The sequence below is a fragment of the Sminthopsis crassicaudata genome, chromosome 3 (assembly GCF_048593235.1).
Source record: "Sminthopsis crassicaudata isolate SCR6 chromosome 3, ASM4859323v1, whole genome shotgun sequence".
In the NCBI taxonomy this organism is placed as follows: domain Eukaryota; kingdom Metazoa; phylum Chordata; class Mammalia; order Dasyuromorphia; family Dasyuridae; genus Sminthopsis; species Sminthopsis crassicaudata.
Genome location: NC_133619.1, coordinates 201116656 through 201137010, shown reverse-complemented (window position 1 = coordinate 201137010; position 20355 = coordinate 201116656). Strand labels below are relative to the sequence as shown.

The 20355-nt window shown below is 34.9% G+C and overlaps 1 long non-coding RNA gene across 1 annotated transcript; it reads left to right on the top strand.

The window, feature by feature from the left end:
- Window positions 1–245: 245 nt before the first annotated feature.
- On the top strand, window positions 246–15790 carry LOC141559430 (uncharacterized). The gene is made up of 4 exons (XR_012487410.1): window positions 246–824; window positions 4020–4114; window positions 8875–9075; window positions 14654–15790. It is a non-coding gene; the product is annotated as an uncharacterized LOC141559430 (long non-coding RNA).
- The last annotated feature ends 4565 nt before the right edge of the window (window positions 15791–20355 follow it).

The window sequence follows — 20355 nt, the reverse complement described above, 5'->3', positions numbered from 1 at the left end:
CTAATTTGCTTTTAAAAATCCTTTTAAAATTCTTTTAGGATTTCTTTTTAGGACTAAGATCATATTACATTTTCCTTTCAAGTTACATATATAGCCATTTTGACACTCTTATCCTCTTCTAAATTTAAGAATTCTTCTAAGCCTTGAACCTCCTTATCAACAAATTAGTTTTCTACAGTGAAGTGTTTTGTTTTTTTTTCCTGCCATTTTTATGTCTTGGTGTTTTTATTTGAGAGTTGGGCTCGGCTCCTACACTTTCCCAAGCTTTTTGTTCTATAGCTCTGGTTATTGTTGGTTTTCACTGGGGTTTAAGGCTTAGCTGCTTGCTTTCTCTGGTCCACAGAGTTCTCTTCTATCTTGAAGAGAGTGGGGGGGGGGAGGTGGGGAAGAGGAAAGAGGCGGGACCACCCTGTTGGCTTCCACTGGCTATGTTGTTTATCTGGTCGCCTCCTCTGGTTATAGGGCCTTGTGGCTGGGTTGCAATAACAGTCTTTCTGGAGGCTGGCCTTTAGAATAGAGACCATATTGTTGGTCTGTCCCAGTGGTGTAGCTCTGCTGTTGAGTTGCTATGGAAACAAGGTCTCTTTGCTGGAAGGCCCATAGTCTGGGCCTTGGTGTTAATCATTCCTGGGGTGGGGCTTCACAACTGGTCAGCAGTGGGATCAAGGCCTAGTTGGTATCTTGTGCTAAAGATGTGTTTACTGAGATGGGGCTTTGCTGTGCTGTCCAGATTACTCACTTACCGAGGGGGCTGCTGGTTTGGAGGAGGATGAAGTTTCCTGATGGCCTATCCCAGCTTGAAGCCTTGCTGCAGGCCTCCTATTGTGAGTATGGTAGTGGCTGCTGCTGCTGCTGCTGCTGTTGCTGCTATTGTTGCTGCTGCACTGCTCTTAAACCTTGCTTCCCCACCTACCGAAGGAAGGCAGACTTTTTCTGCTTGGCCAGTAAACCACTTCCCTGCTCCTAGATCAATTCTGAGTTGGTTTTCTAGGGAAATTTGGGAGGGCTTCAGAGAGTTCCTTTCTCATTCTGCCTTTGTGGCATCAGAAGACTTAGGTTTTCAAAAAGGCTGAGGACTAGATTAATAATAAAAAAAAAACAATTAAATCATCTACTTCTGCTTCATTATTACACTGGAATCTTTGACTAGATGGATCACAAAAAATGTAGCATTTCCTCCAACTGATGGGAATATCAGATCCTTCTGAAGAAACTGTACATAGACCCAGAAGCAATACTTAGAACTGAAAATGGAATAATTGGTTGGGTTACCTGGGAAAAGTACAACAAGGTCGCATGCTGTCATCTCATTTATGTATGAAGAGTACATCATGTGATGTGAGAAGCAAGAAGAATCAAAAACTGAAACTTAGGTTTTCTGAACAAATATCAACAATCTTAAAATATGTAGATGATATTTAATGTAAGAGCGAGAAGTGAGTGAGAAGCCTCTTGAATAACATGAAAGAGGATGGGGTAAAAGCTTCCCTGAAGCTTAAACTAAAGATTATGGCAACTGGTCCCATCACTTCAGGTCAAACAGAAAGAGAAGACAAAGTAGTAATGTCAAATTTTGCATTCTTAGAATCAAAAATCACTGTAGATAGTGACAGGAGTAATAAAATGAAGATGCTTACTTCTTCAAATAAAAGCTATGGTTAATCTGGACAGAATACTAAAAAGCAAACACATCATCTTGCTAACAAAAATGTATATAGTGAGAGCTATAGTTTTTCTGGTAGTAGAGTCCCTTGGGGCAGTTAGATGATACAGTGGATAAGTCTTCATGACTCAACTTCTAGAGTTCAAATTTGACACTTTATAGGTGTGTGACCCTGGGCAATTCACTTAACTTTAAGGCTGTAAAATGAATTGAAGAAAGAAATGGTAAACCACTCCAGTATCCTTGTCAAAAAATGGAATCATGAAAAGCTGGTCACAATTGATCAGTAACAACTGAACAGCAAGGAGATCAAATCAGTCAATACTTACAGAAATTAATTCAGAACAAATACTAATAGCTAAAGCTTAAATACTTTGGCTACATACTGAGAAAATGGGATTCACTAGAAGACACACACCCCCCCACACACCTAAAAACCTGAGGTCAGAAAAGATTGAAGGTAAAAGATTACTAATAAAGGCAAGATAGATAGTATAATGGAAGCAAAGAACATCACCCTGGACAGACTGGGAGATGATGGAGGAAAGGACCATGGGGTCACAAAAAATCCAATACAGTTTAACAATGACAAAACTCTCCCCAAATTGCAACTGACAAATACCGGGAATTAGAAATGAGCTTGTGGACTTGAGCAGGTGAGAGAAGGAAACTCAACTCCTTAGGCAAATATGCATCTTTTTAAAGATTTGTATTCTGAGAGTAACCTTGAAAACCAAGAGCTTAATTAAAGGTCTTGCCAGGGGTCACTTGGCATGTGACTCAAAAATCTGGAACTGAACCCAAATTTTGTGGCTCAAATATCATTACATATTGTTTCCTGGATATTCTACACAAAATCACACACACATAGGCCTAGAGAAATAGAAGGTGAGACAATCTGGAGGGGTGGCAGGGGGGGACCCAGGACTTCACACAGGCTTCCTTCTGAGAGCCTTCCAAGGAAAGCTAAGAGGGGGCAGGAAAAAATCTTGAGTTGGAGATATTGTACTCAGGATGAAATGTGTGGTGGATGGTTGGAGGGTATTCACATAAATAAGCCAAGGGCCAGCAGCTCTGGGAGATGATATAGAGATGACTGTGCCCCTCCATGGCTCAGATGCTTTCCTTTAGTCCCTTGAAGGAGGCACCATGCGTGGAATGGTTCTAACCACCTGAGCTTCTTGTGTGGGGGGAGCCACTCCTCATAGTCACCTAGTTTTGAGAATACGGCTTGTTGTGAATTCCATAGAGAATGAAGATTGAATCTGAGTTCATTTTTTTCCTAGCCCTTTCCCTCCTTTTTGTGCCTATATCTCCTTGCTACCCTATGAAAATAATGGTCCTGGACGACCCTTTCTCTCTTCCCTGTGTACAATGAGACAACCCCAAAATGTATTTCACTTATGTAAAACAACCCTGTCTGAGCCTCCAGATCTTTCCCAAATTTAACTTGGAAATTTACTGGTCTTCCCCTTCTGTAAAAGAGAGAGTGACCCCGACTCCACCAAGAGTGAGTTAAAAGTCGCAGCAAAGTTGGGAATTCATTAATAATCCAGAGAATGTTGGAGGAAGGAGAGTATGAAGATGAAAAGTGGACAGGCCTCAGATCCCACATAACAGGATGGCCTTGAAAAAGAAAACTGGTGATGGAGCAAAGGAAATTGTTGCTGGGAGGCAACTTGCCCTTGTGCATTTACTGATTTATACAACATTTATTAAGTACTTATGTGCCACCAGGGATTGTGCTAAACACTGGGGATTAAAAAAAAAAGGCAAAAGCAACCTTCCTCTCATAGTCCCCTCCCCCACAAAATATGCTCCCGAAGGAGTCTTTTTTTTTGGGGGGGGGATACTAAGAAACCATGGAAACAACTACATGCAAACAAGAGATCTAGAGGATTTGGAGATAATCGATTGAGGAAAGGCACCAGGATTGAAGAAAGACTGGGAAAGACTTCTTACAAGGTGGTAGAACTTGAGCTGAGAATTGAAGGAATGGGGGAAGGAGGTGGAGATGAACAAAGGTTTAGGCATGGGGAATGTAAAACCACTTTGGAAATTAATTTGCTATGGAGATTAAAACCAATTTGTTACTCTGCTCAACTTCAAAAACTTATTTTTATCTCATTTTGGGCTTTCTTATTCTAATTTGTACTATATATTTTTATTAAACCTTTCTTCATTATACCATTTGACATTCATGAAATTAATTTTAATATAGTTCTTGACAGCCATAAAAATACTTTTTAAAGTTTAGTTAAAAATCTATTTAAAGATTTGTTGCTGATGTTGTCTTTTATTTCTACATACCTTTTTTTTAGTTAAAATTTTTTTCTTCCTTCCACTTCTCCCACAGTGGTAAAGAAAAAAAAATAGTCAAGAAAGAACAAATTCTGTGCATTCGCCATGCACCAAAACATTTTGCATCTTGAATCCAACACTTGTCACAAGGTGGGTAACTTGTTACATCATCATCATCATAGCTGGTCATTGCCTGGATCAAAGTTTCTAAATTTTAAAAAAATTGTTATTTTTCTCTGGGAAACTGCCTTTCCTACCCTCCCACCCAGACAGCCAACCAATACCTGAGACAAAGATTTTAAAGAGGGGAAAAAGCTGTTACGTAAAGTGAACACATCAGCTGTATATGAAAGTATATGTAATATTCCATAACCATAGTTTCTGGAGTGAAGGAAAGTATATTTTCTCATCTCTTCCTGTGAATCCCTTTTGGTCAATAAGCAATCACAAGTATTGTCAAGCAGGACTATTATCTGCCAGGCACTATGGTAGGTGTTAGGAATATAAAAAAACAAAATTAAGTAGAGGTTTTGCCTCAGGGACCTTAGTTTCTGTCCAGACATGTAAACAAAAGTAGAAATGTAATATAAGAAGGCATTAAAAGCTGAGGGGAAAAATTTGAAGTGGGAAGATGAAAGAGCAGATCATTGCAATGGTCTAGATAAGAGGTGAGGAGGACCTGCTCAAGCTCTGGGAATCAAATCATCACTATTTAGGGAAAGAACAAGTCAGTTTTAGTCACCCTCCCCGTAACTTTAGAAATGGGATAATCTTTGTAAAAGCATTTCATGGCTTAATAGTAATTAGTGCTTGACCAATGCTTTTTACTGACAGAGGCTTTCTGAACTTCTCTGCTTTCTTTATATTCATTATTCCCTATGGAATAGTAATATTCCATTGCATTCATATGACTGAATTGCTTTTTTAAAACTTTTATCTGTAATATTTGTTTGCCAAGATGGAGAGTTTCAAAAATGTGAAGAAAAAAAGAAAATGGGATTAAGGTATTTTTGTAAATAGTAAGGGGAGTCATGAAAGGAAAATAAAATTCATGAAATGCTATGGAATATACAATAAGGAGAGTGGAGATAGTATTTAATTTCCAGTACTATTGTCAGATGACAAAACAGACTCCTAGATGAGTAACTTTCATTGGTACAAGTTCCCCATTTAGGCTCCAAGACCATTAGTTCCCCCAAATATTTTGTTTTTGTTTTACATTTTATTTCATTATGTTTTTTATTAAAGCTTTTTATTTTCAAATAATATGCAAGGATAATTTTTCAATGCTGACTCTTGCAAAACCTTTTGTTTTAATTCCCCCTTTTTCTTCCACCCCCTTCCCCTACATGGCAAGTAATCCAATATATGTTAAACATGATAAAATATTTGTTAAATCCAATAAATTCATACATATTTATGCAGTTAACTTGTTGCAAAAGAAAAATCAGATCAAAAAGGAAAAAAAATGAGAAAGAAAATAAAATGCAAGCAAACAACAACAAAAAAGAGTGAAAATGTTATGTTGTGATCCAGGATCAATTCTCTCAGTCCTGTCTCTAGGTGTAGATGGCTCTCTTCATCACAAGATCATTGGAACTGGCCTGAATCAAGTCATTGTTGAAAAGCCATGTCCATCAGAATTAATAATCATCTTGCTGCTGTGTACAATGATCTGGTTCTGCTCATTTCACTTAGCTTAGTTCATGTAAGTTCACTTAGTTCATGCATGTCTCTACAGGCCTTTCTGAAATCATCCTGTTGATCATTTCTTAAAGAATAATAATATCTCATGACATTCTTATATACCATAATGTATTCAGTCATTCTCTGACTGATGGGCATCCATTCAGTTTTCATTTTTTTTTTGCCACTACATAAAAGGGCTGCCAGAAACATTTTTGCACCTGTAGTTCCCTTTCCCACCTTTAAGGTCTCTTTGGAATATTAGCCCAATAAAAACACTGCTGGATCAAGGGGGATGCATAGTTTGATAACTTTTTGAGCATAGTTCCAAATTTCTCTCCAGAATGTTTGGATCAGTTCACAATTCCACCAACAATTGTATTAGTGTTCCAGTTTTCCCACATCCCCGCCAACATTCATCATTATCATTTCTTGTCATCTTAGCCAATCTGGGAGGTGTGTAGTATTATCTCAAAGTTGTCTTTTATGATCAATAGTGATTTAGAGCACCTTTTCATATGACTAGAAATGGTTTTAATTTGTTCATCTGAACGTTTTCTATTCATACCCTTTGACCATTTATTATTTGAAGAATGGCATAAATTCTTATAAATTTGAGTCAATTCTAAATATATTTTAGAAATTATGTCTTTTTATCAGAAGCCTTGAATATAAAAAATGTTTTCCTAGTTTATTGCTTTCCTTCTAATTTTGTTTGCATTAATTTTGATTGTATAAAACCTTTTTAATTTGATATAATCAAAATTATCTATTTTGTTTTCAATAATGAGCTCCAGTTCTTCTCTGGCCACAAATTCCTTCCTTCTCCATAGATCTGATAGTTTATCCTTTGTTCTTCTAATTTGCTTTATTAATAACATTTTTTTATGTCTAAATCATGGACCCATTTTGACTATCATTGTATATGGTGTTAGTATATGTCAATTGTATAGTGTATATGGTCAATGCTTACTTTCTGCCATACTAGTTTCCAGGTTTCCCAGCAGTTTTTGTGAAATAGTGAGTTCTTATCCTAAAAGTTAGGATCTCTGGGTTTGTTAAACACTAGATTACTATAGTTATTGACTATTTTGTTCTGTGAACCTAACCTATTCCACTGATCCAACTACTCTATTTCTTAGTCAGTACCAAATGGATGACTGCTGCTTTATAGTTTTTTGTCTGGTACAGCCAGGCCACCTTCATTTGCATTTTTTCATTAATTCTCTTGAAATTCTTGACCGTTTGTTCCTCCAGATGAACTTTGTTATTATTTTTCCTAGATCTGTAAAATAATTTCTTGGGAGTTTGTTGTTATGGCACTAAATAAGTAGATTAATTTAGGTAGGATTGTCATTTTTATCATATATGCTTAGACTACTACTCATGAACACTTAATATTTTTCCAATTGATTATTTCTGACTTTATTTATGTAGAATGTGTTTTGTAGTTGTGAATATAATTGTTGACTTTGCCTTGGCAGATAGACTTCTAAATATTTTACATAGTGACAGTTATTTTGAATGGAATTTCTCCTTGTATTGCTGTTGAACTTTGTTGATAATATGTAAAAGTGCTAAGGATTTATATGGATTCATTTTATGTCTTGCAACTTTTCCTAAAGGTTTTTGCTAAAGTTGTTTCTAGTAGTTTTTTTTTTTTTTTTAGTTGATTCTATATGGTTCTCTAAGTATACTATCATATCATCTGGAAAGATTGATAACTTGGTTTCCTTATTACCTATTCTAATTTCTTTAATCTCTTTTTCTTCTCTTATTGCCAAAGCTAACATTTCTAATACAATATTGAATAGTAATGGTGATAGTGGGCAATCTTGTTTCACTCCTGATCTTACTGGGAATGGTTCTAGTTTGTCTACATTACATGATAATAGTTTTCCTAATTTGAACCAGCCCTGCAATCCTGGTATAGTCATGGTATATTATCCTATGACTTTCTATAATCTCTTTGCTAATATTCTATTTAAGATTTTTGCATCAATATTGATTAGGGAATTTGGTCTATTATTTTCTTTCTCTGTTTTCTCCCTATCTGGTCAGATAACAGTACCATATCTGTGTCATAAAGGGAACTTAGAGAAAGAATCCTTTCCCTATTTTTTTCAAATAGTTTGTATAGTATTGGAATTAATTGTTTGTTAAATGTTTGGTAGAATTCAAATGTAAATCCTGAAAACTTTTTTCTTATGGAGATGATCAATAGCTTGTTCTATTTCTTTTTCTAAAATTGGACTATTTAAGCAATTTATTTCCTCTTCTGCTAACTTGGGCAATCTATAGTCTTGTAATTCCTCCACTTCACTTAGATTATCAAATTTATTGACATATAGTTGGGAAAAATAACTGCTAATGATTGCTCTTATTTCTTCTTCATTGGTGGAACATTCTCCCTTTTCATTTTTAAAGACTAACAATTTGTTTTTCTTCTTTCCTTTTTCTAATCAAATTAATTAAAGGTTTATCCATTTCATTAATTTGTTTCATTAAACCTACTCTTAGTTTATTTATTAATTAAATAGTTTTCTTACTTTCAATTTTCCTTTTATTTTCAATTTCAAATTTGGTATTTAATTGGAGGTTTTAATTTTTTTTCTTTTTCTAGCTTTTTTAGTTGCATGCCCAACTCATTAATCTTCTTTTTCTCTATTTTATTCAAGTAAACACCTAGAGATATAAAATTTCCCCAAAATAAGCACTTTTGCTGCATCTCACAAATTTTGATATGTTGTTTTATTATTGTCATTTTCTTGGATGAAATTGTTGATTGTGTCTGTGATTTGTTGTCCTGAAACACTTTGTGGGGAAAAAAAAACAAAAAACAAAAACTTAACCTAAGAATAGGATCCTAGCAGACGCCCTACAAATTGATGCTCTGAGTTATTACAGTTTTTATCTATTCTATCCCTTCCACCTCTACAGTATATCTTCCATAACTACTCTGGTTTTAACTAAATATTCCCATTTCATATTCAACTAAAATTAATGCATCACATGCCATAATAAGATATCTGCTAATAAATTGTAGGGGAGAATAGTGTTCCATAAAATTTCTTCAGATTCTGAAGCAGAATTGCTGACTTTATTAGTTCATATAAATCTTCTCAAGTTTCTCCATATTCATCCCACTTTTCACTTCTTAACAGTTAAGTAATATTGCTTTACATTCATATGGCACAAATTGGTATTCTTCATTTTTTTTGCAGGGGAATTTAATAGAAATATGGTATATAGAGAAAAAGGGATTGTGTTGCAAGGATCAATCTTGATAATGGAATTTGAGTCCCTGTTACCCATCATTGCTGGCCTTAACACCTTTTTCTGAGAAAAAAAAGAAGAAGAAGAAAGGATCAAATCCTATCATCAGTGGTTTATATTTCTTTCAGTGATATGTTCTAATAGATTTTGTAAGTATCAACTATGAATGACTTATAAGAGTGAAGAAGGAGCTATTGGGATTATAAGTTTAGAGCTGGGTGAGACATAAGTAACTCAATCTTTTCATTTTACAGAAAGGAAACTGAAACTTAGAGAAGTACAGTGACTAATCCAAGATATCATACAAGATAGAAATAAAGGACAATGAGGAATAAATTAAGAGCTGTAGAGGAAAATGGGAGATCATTAAGGAGACTGGGGAGGAGACAAAGTGGAAATAAGAGATGCCTTTCCCTATCTGTATGTTTGAATTAATGTGAGATAATATAAAGCATTTCTCAGGTCTTCTGTACAGAAGAGGGGAAGGAAATATGAGAGTAATGTGGTCTGAAATACTGGATGGCACTATATCCAGGGAGAAAACTAACCATAGTTGCTTGTATGTTAGTTGAGTCAGATCTAGCCTTGTGTAGAGATCATAAGGCTATATAATCCAAGTACATTTGGATATAGACATTGTTCTATCTATTGTTTCATATCAACAAATGCATCTATGGCATGTCCTTGATGTTAGATACCATTTTTATTTACTTTTATTTCAATCTTATTCCTTGCATAGTCCCTTAGACTTAGTAAATATTAATAAATAAAAGATACTAGTTCAAAAATGAGCTCAGATACTTATAAGCTGTATGAACCTGGCCAAATTACTTAAACTTGGTGGAAATAGGCATGCTATGTTTCATAGAGTAATGAATCATTTTTGTTGAGTGAATGAATTAATGGGAGCTACAAAATCCAGAGAGAGGTTTTTAAAAATGTGAAACCTATCTGAATCTTGCTTAAAAACCCTAGGTCCCCTAATATACACAGCCCTTATCCTCTCATATGTAAAACAAGTGTCAATCAGACCCAAACAATAGTATTCTTATATGTCTTTTCTAGACTCTTACATTGATAAGGAGATGATTCATAAGAGATCAGAATTAGGTTCCTTTTTTATTCTTCTATTTTTGGGTAGATTATTATAAAATCAAACATTATACAAATGACCTTAATAACTTCCTTCATAACAGAAAATAGTATAAATAGTTCAGCTCCATTTTGACCTCATTAAAATTAAATGTGAATGACTTAGACATCTATAAAGATCAATTTAGCACAAAACAAGCAGTCAGGAAAGGATAATTTTAGAATACAAAGCACAGAAGGGTGAGAAAAAAAAAGACCTAGAATTGAGCTTCTACTATTTGCATTTCTTTCTAATTTAAATTTCTACAGAGGTCATCTTTGACCTTTGATACTGCTAGCATTTATGCAGAGAAGAGAGAGAGGAAAAGGAAATGTGAGAGAAAAGAATAAAGTTATTCTTCAACTACCATAAATCCCTTCAATATTCTCAATCTATGAACAAATATAGTAAACTAAAAAGCCAAAATTGGTTATCCAGAAATGTTTTATTTAAAAACATTTCTAAAAGACATACATACAAGCTCAAAGTTTAAGTTTATCTTGCATTTATCAATGATTTCCTGCCCCTAATTTTATGAAAAGAGCTTAGGAATATGAGGGCAGAGATCAGAAATCAGTTGCATAATTTCTCATCTCTCCTTTTCTAAAGAAGATTAAAATCTAAAATCAGGATAAAAATGTTTTGTGTTCTTTGTCTTTTTTGTACTGTATTAAACCACTTTTCCCACACTTATGCTCATTTTTAATAGGTAAATCTGTTCCAAATTTTATCTATTTTGAAAAACAAAGATCTAAATAGTGAATTGCCCTTGTATGCTTAATGGTATTTTTTGATATTTTGCTGTCTTCTAGATCCTGATTTTTTTTATTGTATTTCTACCAGGGACATTATTCTGGTTTAATCAAATACTCTTTTTTTCATCCTCTTGTAATGCTGGAGAAACTGAGGCAAGATAGAGATTAGAGAGTTTTTAATATTTTATTTGGATTTCTGCCCCCAGCACTGATGCCCAAAAGCATCCAATGAGAGTTCTCAATGACATATTTAGAGCACAGTTAGAGCATTGAGAGTGGGAACAGACTATCAATCTCATTCTGACAAGGTGGTGGGAGGCACCAGACATTCTGGTAAATTGGGATAAAGAAGAGCAATGACAGGATAGGGGGTAGGACCATAAATTCTTGATGACAGGAGTTAGGAGCCAAGAAATCTGAACTCTCCCTTATCTTGACTCTCACATCGACAATTTATAACCTTAGAGCAAGTAGCCTTGTGTTAGGTCAGTCTTAATGAATCAGAGAGGGGGTTTGCAACTAAGGGAATTGAGGAAGAACAATTAGGGAAACTGAGGCAGAACCAATTTAGGAAAACTGAGTCAGGACAATTAGGGAAACTGAGTCAAGACAATAAAAGAGAACTGTGGCATAACATTCAACACTCTCTCTCTTCTGAATATTTAAAACATTGAATTATATTCCTCTAGATACCTGGAAGGCTTTAGCTCCATAATTTTGACCAACCCTATGTAAAGGAAATAAACCAAAATAAAACTAGAAAAATGCAAGGATTCATATGGCAAGAACAAGTCTCTCCTTGACAACCCCAGAGATAACAGCAGTACAGAGGCTCCCTGTTGCTAGCATGTCAGGTCCTCTGCAGTTTTGGATCATCTCAGTCAGAGAATCCAGTTTGAAATGGACAATTCTCTGCTAGTTAGGTGGTCTGCAGTCATTTGTGCATTTAACTCAGCCTCTGCTTATAGAGCAGCAGGGCTCAAGGGCTCAAGACCCACTTAGAGGGGTAACCCACTCCAGGGGAGAAGAGTGAGGCTTAGAGTAGCTCCACCTGTCCCCACGAGAGGAACAAACAGGGCTGCAGAAAGGATCCAGATTTCTGAACAGATTATGCACAGTTAGACCAAGGCAGGCAATCCCAAACTTTTAGAAGCCTGATACCAAACTGCAAGGTCCTTTGAGAATGCCAAAATACTAATCAAGGAATTGGGGTTACAGGACTGGAGAAACAGATCTGAGAGACTGTCAGTCCCAAGACAGGTGTCTGATTTCTGGTTATTTCTAAAAAAACAGGATTAAGGGGTTTCAAAGTTAGAACATAACCAACAAATCATAGTCCAGTAAATTTAAGGACTTCCAATGCAATCTGAACTTGTGAGATAGACAGTAGGGCAGAAGTGCCTCAGGCAAAATGAATAGCAACTAGGGGTTCCCATTTTTTCAAGTATTTTGAGAAAAATCCACCATTTTTCCCAATTTTTTATCTCTTTCTCCCTTTCTCTTCACATGGAAAGGGATTATCAAATAACCATCCCACATATTAAACCCAAGAGTGAATCAAAATTCCTATACATAACAGACTAGTTAGTACAATAGGGTTTCCTAAAAATCCCTCAAAACATAACAGCAATTGTCACACAATTTTAACAATTCCCCATACCAAATCTTAAACACACAATAATAGATGACCCAGTCAGGTTTAACAGTCATTCATCAACCATTCCCAAATTCCCCCATATCAGTTCAGTGGGGCAGGGGTGAAGCTTCTCATTCAAAAACTGCTTCATGCTGATAAAGAGCAGAGGCTCTCAGTTCAAGCAGGGGCATGGGTATGGTCTGTCATGCTGACAATCAAAGCTGATCTAAGTCCCAGAAACAAGTCAATTTATCTGTAATTTGACCAAAATCCTGAACAAAAAACAAATCTAAAAAAGTTTAGAACAGTCTGAGATAGAAGGACTTGGTTCATAAGACTGCTACAAGATGTGGGGAGGCCAAAATAGATTGGCTAGCAGCTTCCTATGTGAAGAGATGCAAAATGCTGTCAGCTATAGTCCCCCCCCCAAAAAAAAAAAAAAAAAAACAGCAGTTAGGTTTCACAGATCACAGTGATAATTGTCCTCTCATTATTTAGAAACTTTAAAAAAAAAACCACTTGAATATTATTGACACAATATCCAGTAACAAATAGATGATCAGGTTAAATATTTATTTGACCAAGTATTTAGGATATAGTGATTACATATAACCAGATTGGAAATAGCAAGGTATGATGTAATTGAAGTGTATTAATAGTTTCTATTGACCATTACACTGATTATAGAAATCAGTCACAGGAGGAAAAAATGCAGGGACATAACTATAATAAAACATAAGCAGTTAAAACTCAACCTTCAGAACATACAGGATAAAATAACTTTAATTCATTTTTTTACTCCAGTTAATTATCCCACTAACTGTCAGAGAGTGGAGCTTTAAAACTCCCAAATAGCATTAAGTATAAGACCAAGGAATTTTACTTCCAATAACAAATCCCATTATCCAAAGTTTCAGATAAATCTTAAACAGATATTTACTATAACCTTATATTGATAACAGTAAACATTTGTCCCAATAAATTCACTTCTTTCATATATAAGTTGACAGTTTCATAAGTGGACACTATATATACAAACTGGTTTCCTTTTAAAATACCCAATGCATAAGATAAAAATCCCAAATTTTATTGCCCATAACAGAAACATTTTCAAAAGAACAAAGAAAAAAAACTATTATTTTCAGAGGCCCTATAAATGACCTTGGGATGAATACAATAAATTTTAAACAGAATATTCTAATATCACATAAGATAATCTGAAAGTTTCTTAAAAATATCATACTTTTAGAAAAAGCCCTACCAAATTATGGATCACATTTATGACCATATTCCTTAACCAAGGAAACCATTATCTATCTAAAGAAACCAATAGTCAGTTAATTAACCTAAAAGCAGGCCTATCTCTTAGAATCACTTGTTAAAGTCAAGCCTCTGCAGAAAGAGGCTGGAACAAACTTGGGGAGGGGGAAGGAAGGATTCAGAACAATTAGGGAAACTGAGGCAGAACAAATTTAGGGAAACTGAGTCAGGATAATTAGGGAAACTGAGTCAGAACAATAAAAGGGAACTGCAGCACACCAGCATCAGTAATGCACATGGCCTTATTTTAGGCATTAAAACTAGGAAACTTCACATTTAGTAATGTTATTTAAAGTTGAGTTATTATCCTGATATCTTAAGTTCTCTATGGATAGTTAAGAGGTAGAACTTCATGAAGCAGATGAGTTTTCTAAGTAGAACGAAATATATGGCATCAAAATTGAGAAGGCCTTATCAAAGAAGGTGATTGACATCAATAAAACTATGTTTCTGTAAGGATGCTGCTTACTTTTATATATTCTATAGAACTATCCCTTTACTAAAGTCATACTTTGATATAAAAGGGAAAATATAAATTCTTCAAAACAGTGAGACATCTGACAGGTCTTACCAACACAGAAAGGATTTCACATTTTCATCTCAAGGTGTATGAAAAAACAAATGAGACAAGACTATAACTAGCATGTAGGAGGATTAGGAATGATTTCCTGTAGGAAACGGCTGAATACATTCCAGATATGAGTTATCCCATATGCCAAACAACAGAGATAGGGGATAAAAAATACTAAAATTGGGAGCATGAATTAAACTTGTTTGATAAGAATATAAAGTACTTAAAATGGAAGGGTGTTGTCTATCTTGATAGGCTAGGTCCAGATTGTGAAGAACTTTTAACTGACAGATTTTTATTTTTTTTTCTGTAGGCAATAGAGATCCATGGGAGATTGTGGAGCAGAGGAGTGATACTCATCAAATCTTTGCTTTAGGGAGGTTATTTTGACAACTTTTGGAGGTTGGATTGAGATGAAAAGAGCCTGGAAGCCATATGGTGACCATGCTCACACTGATGATATAATGCCTCTTTTGAAATATTAACATGTTGAATTATTGAACTATGATCATATATTTGATATTAGAAAGTAGTTCATAGCAAAGCGATCCATGGATATATTGTTGCCTTTTACCAAACCTCATGAAATGAAGGAATTCACTTAATTAGTAAAATATAGGTTGTTGAGAGAAAAAGAAAATAAGGCTATTGTATTCTATGGAGAGCCACTCTGGATTGTAACTCTACATGGGATTATATAACTGAATATGGGGGTAACAAAATTATGATTTATTGTCAAAAATGTTTGATTAGCATACTATATATTTGAGTAAAATTTGTAAGTTTTTCTTGAGCAAAAAGGGGTCTGAGTAGAAAAAAGTTTTAAGAGGCCCTGTTCTAAGAGGAGACAAACAGAACAAAGGCAGCATTGTGCACTGCAGAATCTGCCCAAGCCAGATTAAAATATTATTGAGAAATATTTTAGAAAAATAAAAATGATAGAACATAGATGATGTTAATATGTGTTTTTCTAGTAAGTCAGTTTGCAACTCACAGGTTACCTAATGTATGATTTAGCAGCCCTATTTCTATTTGACATCATTGGTCTAAGTGATCATTGCCAAAGTATAAAATCAAGCTGGTTTGTTCTTATAGGCATGGAGCAGGAGTCTTAAGTGAAAAGATATTGAAAAAGCTTGTTGATGTTATAAGTGAAATATACTATAATAGGGTTTTCTAGGATAAAATTGGAACTTTGTATTTGAAACTGTTGTATGAAAAATTTCAAAGTAATTATTGAAAACTGAGCATAGGGGGGGTTATGTCCACTTCTTTTGGCTGATGAAGCTATTTCATTCCTAGAACATGATAACAACTATTTGAGATTTAGGAAGTACAGACTAAATCAGCCAAAATTATATGCTACAATTAGATTAATGAGTGTGACATTAATCAGGATGTTAATCAGTAAGGCCTTATTAAATGTTATTAAGATGTTGTACTAACTAACCTCTAGGGATGTAACAAAAATTATAATAAGGATTGTTAGTAACTTACATTCTTTTTTTAAAACATATTATATGTGTGTATATGTGTTCATATATATATGTATATATATGTATATATATATGTATATATATATATACATATATATATATGAACACATATACACAAAAACACACACATACATTAAATATATGTATATATATATAACTATATACATATATATATATATATACGCATACATATTCTATTTAAAAATATTTGTTGTTAAGTTATGAGTTCCAAATTCTATCCCTCTGTGTCCTCCCCATTCATTGAGAAGGTAAGCAATCTGATATAGGTTATAGATGTGCAATGTTGTAGACCATTTGCACATTAGTCATTTTGTAGGAGAAAACTCCAACAAAACTTAAAAAAAAGAATGAAAGAAAGTGAAAAATAATATCCCTTGGTCTGTATTGTGTCAGTTATCTTGTGTTTCTGAGAATAATTAAATCATTCACAGTTGTCCATCTTACAGCATTGCTGTTATTGTATAAAGTGTTCTTCTGGTTATGCTCATTTCACTCTGTATTAGTTCATGTATGTCTTTCCAGATTTTTCTGAAGTCATTCTGCTTATCATTTCTTATAGCACAATATTATTACATTACATTACATTATTCCATTACAATTGTATAACACAACTTGTTCAGACCATATCAAGGCTTTTTATTATCACAATTTTTAGGGAGTCCAATAATCCTTAAATTTTCTCCTTGACTTGATTTTTTTCAGTTTTTAATAGCAAATATGGAGGCAGGCTTTTTTTTTTTTTTAATCTTTTAATTTTGGGCAGCTAGATGGTGCAGTGGATAGAGCACTGACCACGGAACCAGGAGAACCTTAGTTCAAACCCAGTCTCAGATACTTAACATTTACTAGTTGTGTGACTCTGGGCAAGTTGCTTAATCTCATTTGCCTCAACAAAAAAAAAAAAAATATTTGATTTTGTTCTAAAATTCCTTGCAGTCTCATTGGAACAAACTAAGCAACTTTTTTGCTTAGTTCATTCTAATTTTAGGAAGTCTGTTACTTGGGTAAACTTTATTATTTTCTGTTTTATATTACATAAATTCTGTATTCTCTTTTCAGTTATTTCTTCCAGTTTTTAATTTATTTCTTCATTTTTTTTCTAGTTATTCATGTAATCCTTCTAGAAAAATCCATCTCTGGAATCTTTATTATTAATACTTCCTTTTAGTTTTGGGGTATTAATTTTTGAATATCTCTGGATATAAAATATTCTTTACAATGACCTGTAACTTCTTAAATTTATTCATCTCTTCAGCCTTAATTCTTGAATTGGGACTTTTGCTTAGATGGCTTCACCCCCTGCTGTGCTTTTCAAATAGGTTATAGTCCCTGTTTTTTCTCACCTTGAGTCACCTGCGTTTCTGTACTGATCTCCACCTTATGGCATAAGTCACTTCCCACACTTCCTAGATCTATGAGGTTCAGAGCCCTTGCTGGCATTTTTGTATAGAATTTTAGGAACTTGGATCTGTGATTTCCTGGTTTGAGCACTAGAATCTAGTCTGGTAGCTACTGATGGCAGTTGTTTCCAAGGTCTGTGCTTTGCATTTCTGTCCACTATGGACTTTTCTTGTGAGTCTTCTGCGTTTGCTACCTTTCCATATAAAAATTTATGGGCTATATCTCTGATCTAATTGATCAGAGATATAAGCTACCATCTTATTTGGTTACACTGGAACTCATTTCCCTGGTAGATTTTCTTTTCTATTGTGGTTGGGCTTCTGGGATGGAATGAATAATTTCCTGTAATTTCTCATTAGATTGCTTGATCATCATATGATATAGGGAAATTTTTAGGTCTTTGCTGAAGCAGTTGTGTAAGAGGAACAGGGCTGTTTGCATCCAGTCAAGCAACCATTCTGGAAGTCCAGTTTCTGTGTCCTCTCACCTCCAGTATATATCGATTTTATGTTATTGAACTGCCATCGGGCTTCTTCATTTTGCAGGTTTTCTGTTAGTCATGGCCTGTCAGGCATTGTGCTACTCAGTGATTGGTGTTGTGGCCTTTGTTTGATGTAACTACATAACTGTCAGTATAGGGAAGAGCTATGTTCTGATGGCCTGTGATATTATCGTCCAGGTTTCCAGTCCTATTCCATGTTTGGGGTAGAGATCTAACTCTGATCTTACTTTTTCTAATCATATACATCTGGTGGACATGTTGTCTGATTATTAGAGGGATGGTCAGAGCAAGATGGGGTAAGGCCTGATTATTGGGTTTGAGAAAAGTATCGTCAGATATATTCTGTTTTTGATGGCAATTCTGTCCTTTGGTCCAGGCCCATTGAAGGTTTGTAACTTGTGGGTTGTAATCCCAATACAGCCTCAGTTTAGCGGCTGAGATTCAGTGAAAATGTTCTTCAATGGTCTAGACCTAGTGCTTAGATGTGCCAAGTATCTGGGCCTCAGGTAGTTTGTGCTCCCTGATTGAGACCTTGTGCAGATGTAATCTAGGGATTAAAACCTGGTGGAGTCTTTCCTTTTCCTAGGGGTACAAGGAAGACAGAGATGTCCTGAAGTTCAGTATTCCTTGCAACCTTGTTCAGCTGGCTTAAGTCCAGTAGGAGGTCTGAACTAGTAGTAACTTAGAACCAATGGATGTGTGGTCAAGGAAATTATGCTTAATGTTTAGGTTTTTGGTCTGGGCCTAGGACAATCTCAACCTTATGTGGGCTCTCTGATGGGTAAGCCAATGTTTGAAGTAATTTTAAAATTTCTTATGATGTATATAACATATTTTGGATGTTATTTTTAGAAAATTGTAGTTCTTCATAAAACTGAGCAACTATGGCCTTTTAAGCATCAGTGCTTGGAGCATAGGATTGTATTACTGTGATGTTGAATGATTTGCATTGGATTCAAACAGATAACCTTATGTCATTTTTGAGATTGTATCTCAGTACTACTTTTCTCACCTTTTTTACTGACTATGAAGGCTAATCCATTTCTTTTAAGAGATTCTTGCCCTTAGTACTAGATGTAATGATCACCCATTCCCATCCATTTAAGATCACTGACACCCAAAATGTCAGTGTTTAATCTTTTCATCTCCTGTTTGACCATGTTCATCTTACTTTCGTTCATAGATCTTACATTCCAGGTACCTATGCAATATTGATCTTTACAGCATCAGACTTTCCTTTTGTCACCAGCCAGATTCACAACTCAGCTTCCTTTTAGGTTTAATCCAGCTGCTTCACTCTATTTAGAGCTATTTATAGTTGTCCTACATTATTCCCCGGTAATGTGTTGGACACCTTCCAACCTGAGGGGTTCATCTTCCCAATGTATATCTTTTAACATTTTAATAGTTTATATGGGTTTTTTCCTTTTGGCAATAATAATGGAGTTGGTTTCCTTTTCTTGTGAAGTGGATTCTATTTTGCCAGAACTTTCCACTATGACTTTTCTGTCTTGGAATTAACCTTTCATGACATAGTTCATAATTTAATTGAGTTGTGTAATCCATTCTGCTATAAAGCAGTTATCCATGAGGAGTATTCACTGATTACTAGTTGATAAAATTGTGGTCTGATTTATTTCTAATAAAACTTCATACCTACATATGATTAGGACCTGATGGAAATATATCTTGATTATAAGATGTAGTTCAGATGTATCCTTGACCTTGTAATCAATTCTATGGAGCCTCACGTATATGGTTAGAGCATGTGAAGGATTCAGAGTCTCAGAAATGAAAAAAAAAAGATTCCTCTGGTTTGGTGTTTGAAGCTTACTCATGATCTATCTGTAGCACTGACTTCATGATTGGGACTGATAATAGTCCAGCTTTGATTGAAACCTGGTTTTCAGAAAATGGTTAGCATGCATTTGTGGTCATTTTGTTGTTATTGGGACATGATAAAGGACATATTGACCTTGAAGTAATCAGTGTTTTAAAAATGCAGCAGTAGCTCTGGGATTCAGATTACACACTGGTGGTGGGGTAAATACTTGACCAAGGCTTAAGTATGATATTTTAAAATTTGTTGTCCATCAATTGCTTCAAGTTAGTTACAGAATAATTGGGCCTTGTGTCAGAACTTGAAGCATCCCTGCAAGATAGTTGCAATATGGCCCTTTACCTTGGCTAAGATTTAACTTAATTATGGAAACTGTTTTATGTCTCTGGATTTTTAATCTGGGCCTATTTAAGTGAAAATATAGAGCTTATCCTATGGTATTTGGATATTAGTACTTTATCTTGCCAACCAGGAAATAAATAGTAGACACAGGGGCTTCTGGTCACTATGTAATGCAACTCCTTATTCCATAGTTTCTGTTGCTATCCTTACAACCCTGTAAAATATTAGCAAGTTGGACACTTCATGAAAGTGCATCTTCCAAGTGATGAAAATACATTAGGTTCTCAGCCCAGTGGTTGGAGCATAGTAGAAGTGCACCACATTGTTCAGGGGATGTTAGGCACAGACTAACTAGATGATCAACCTAATTAATAAATGAGAGTATCCTTGATCTGCATCAAGAAAATCTGCCT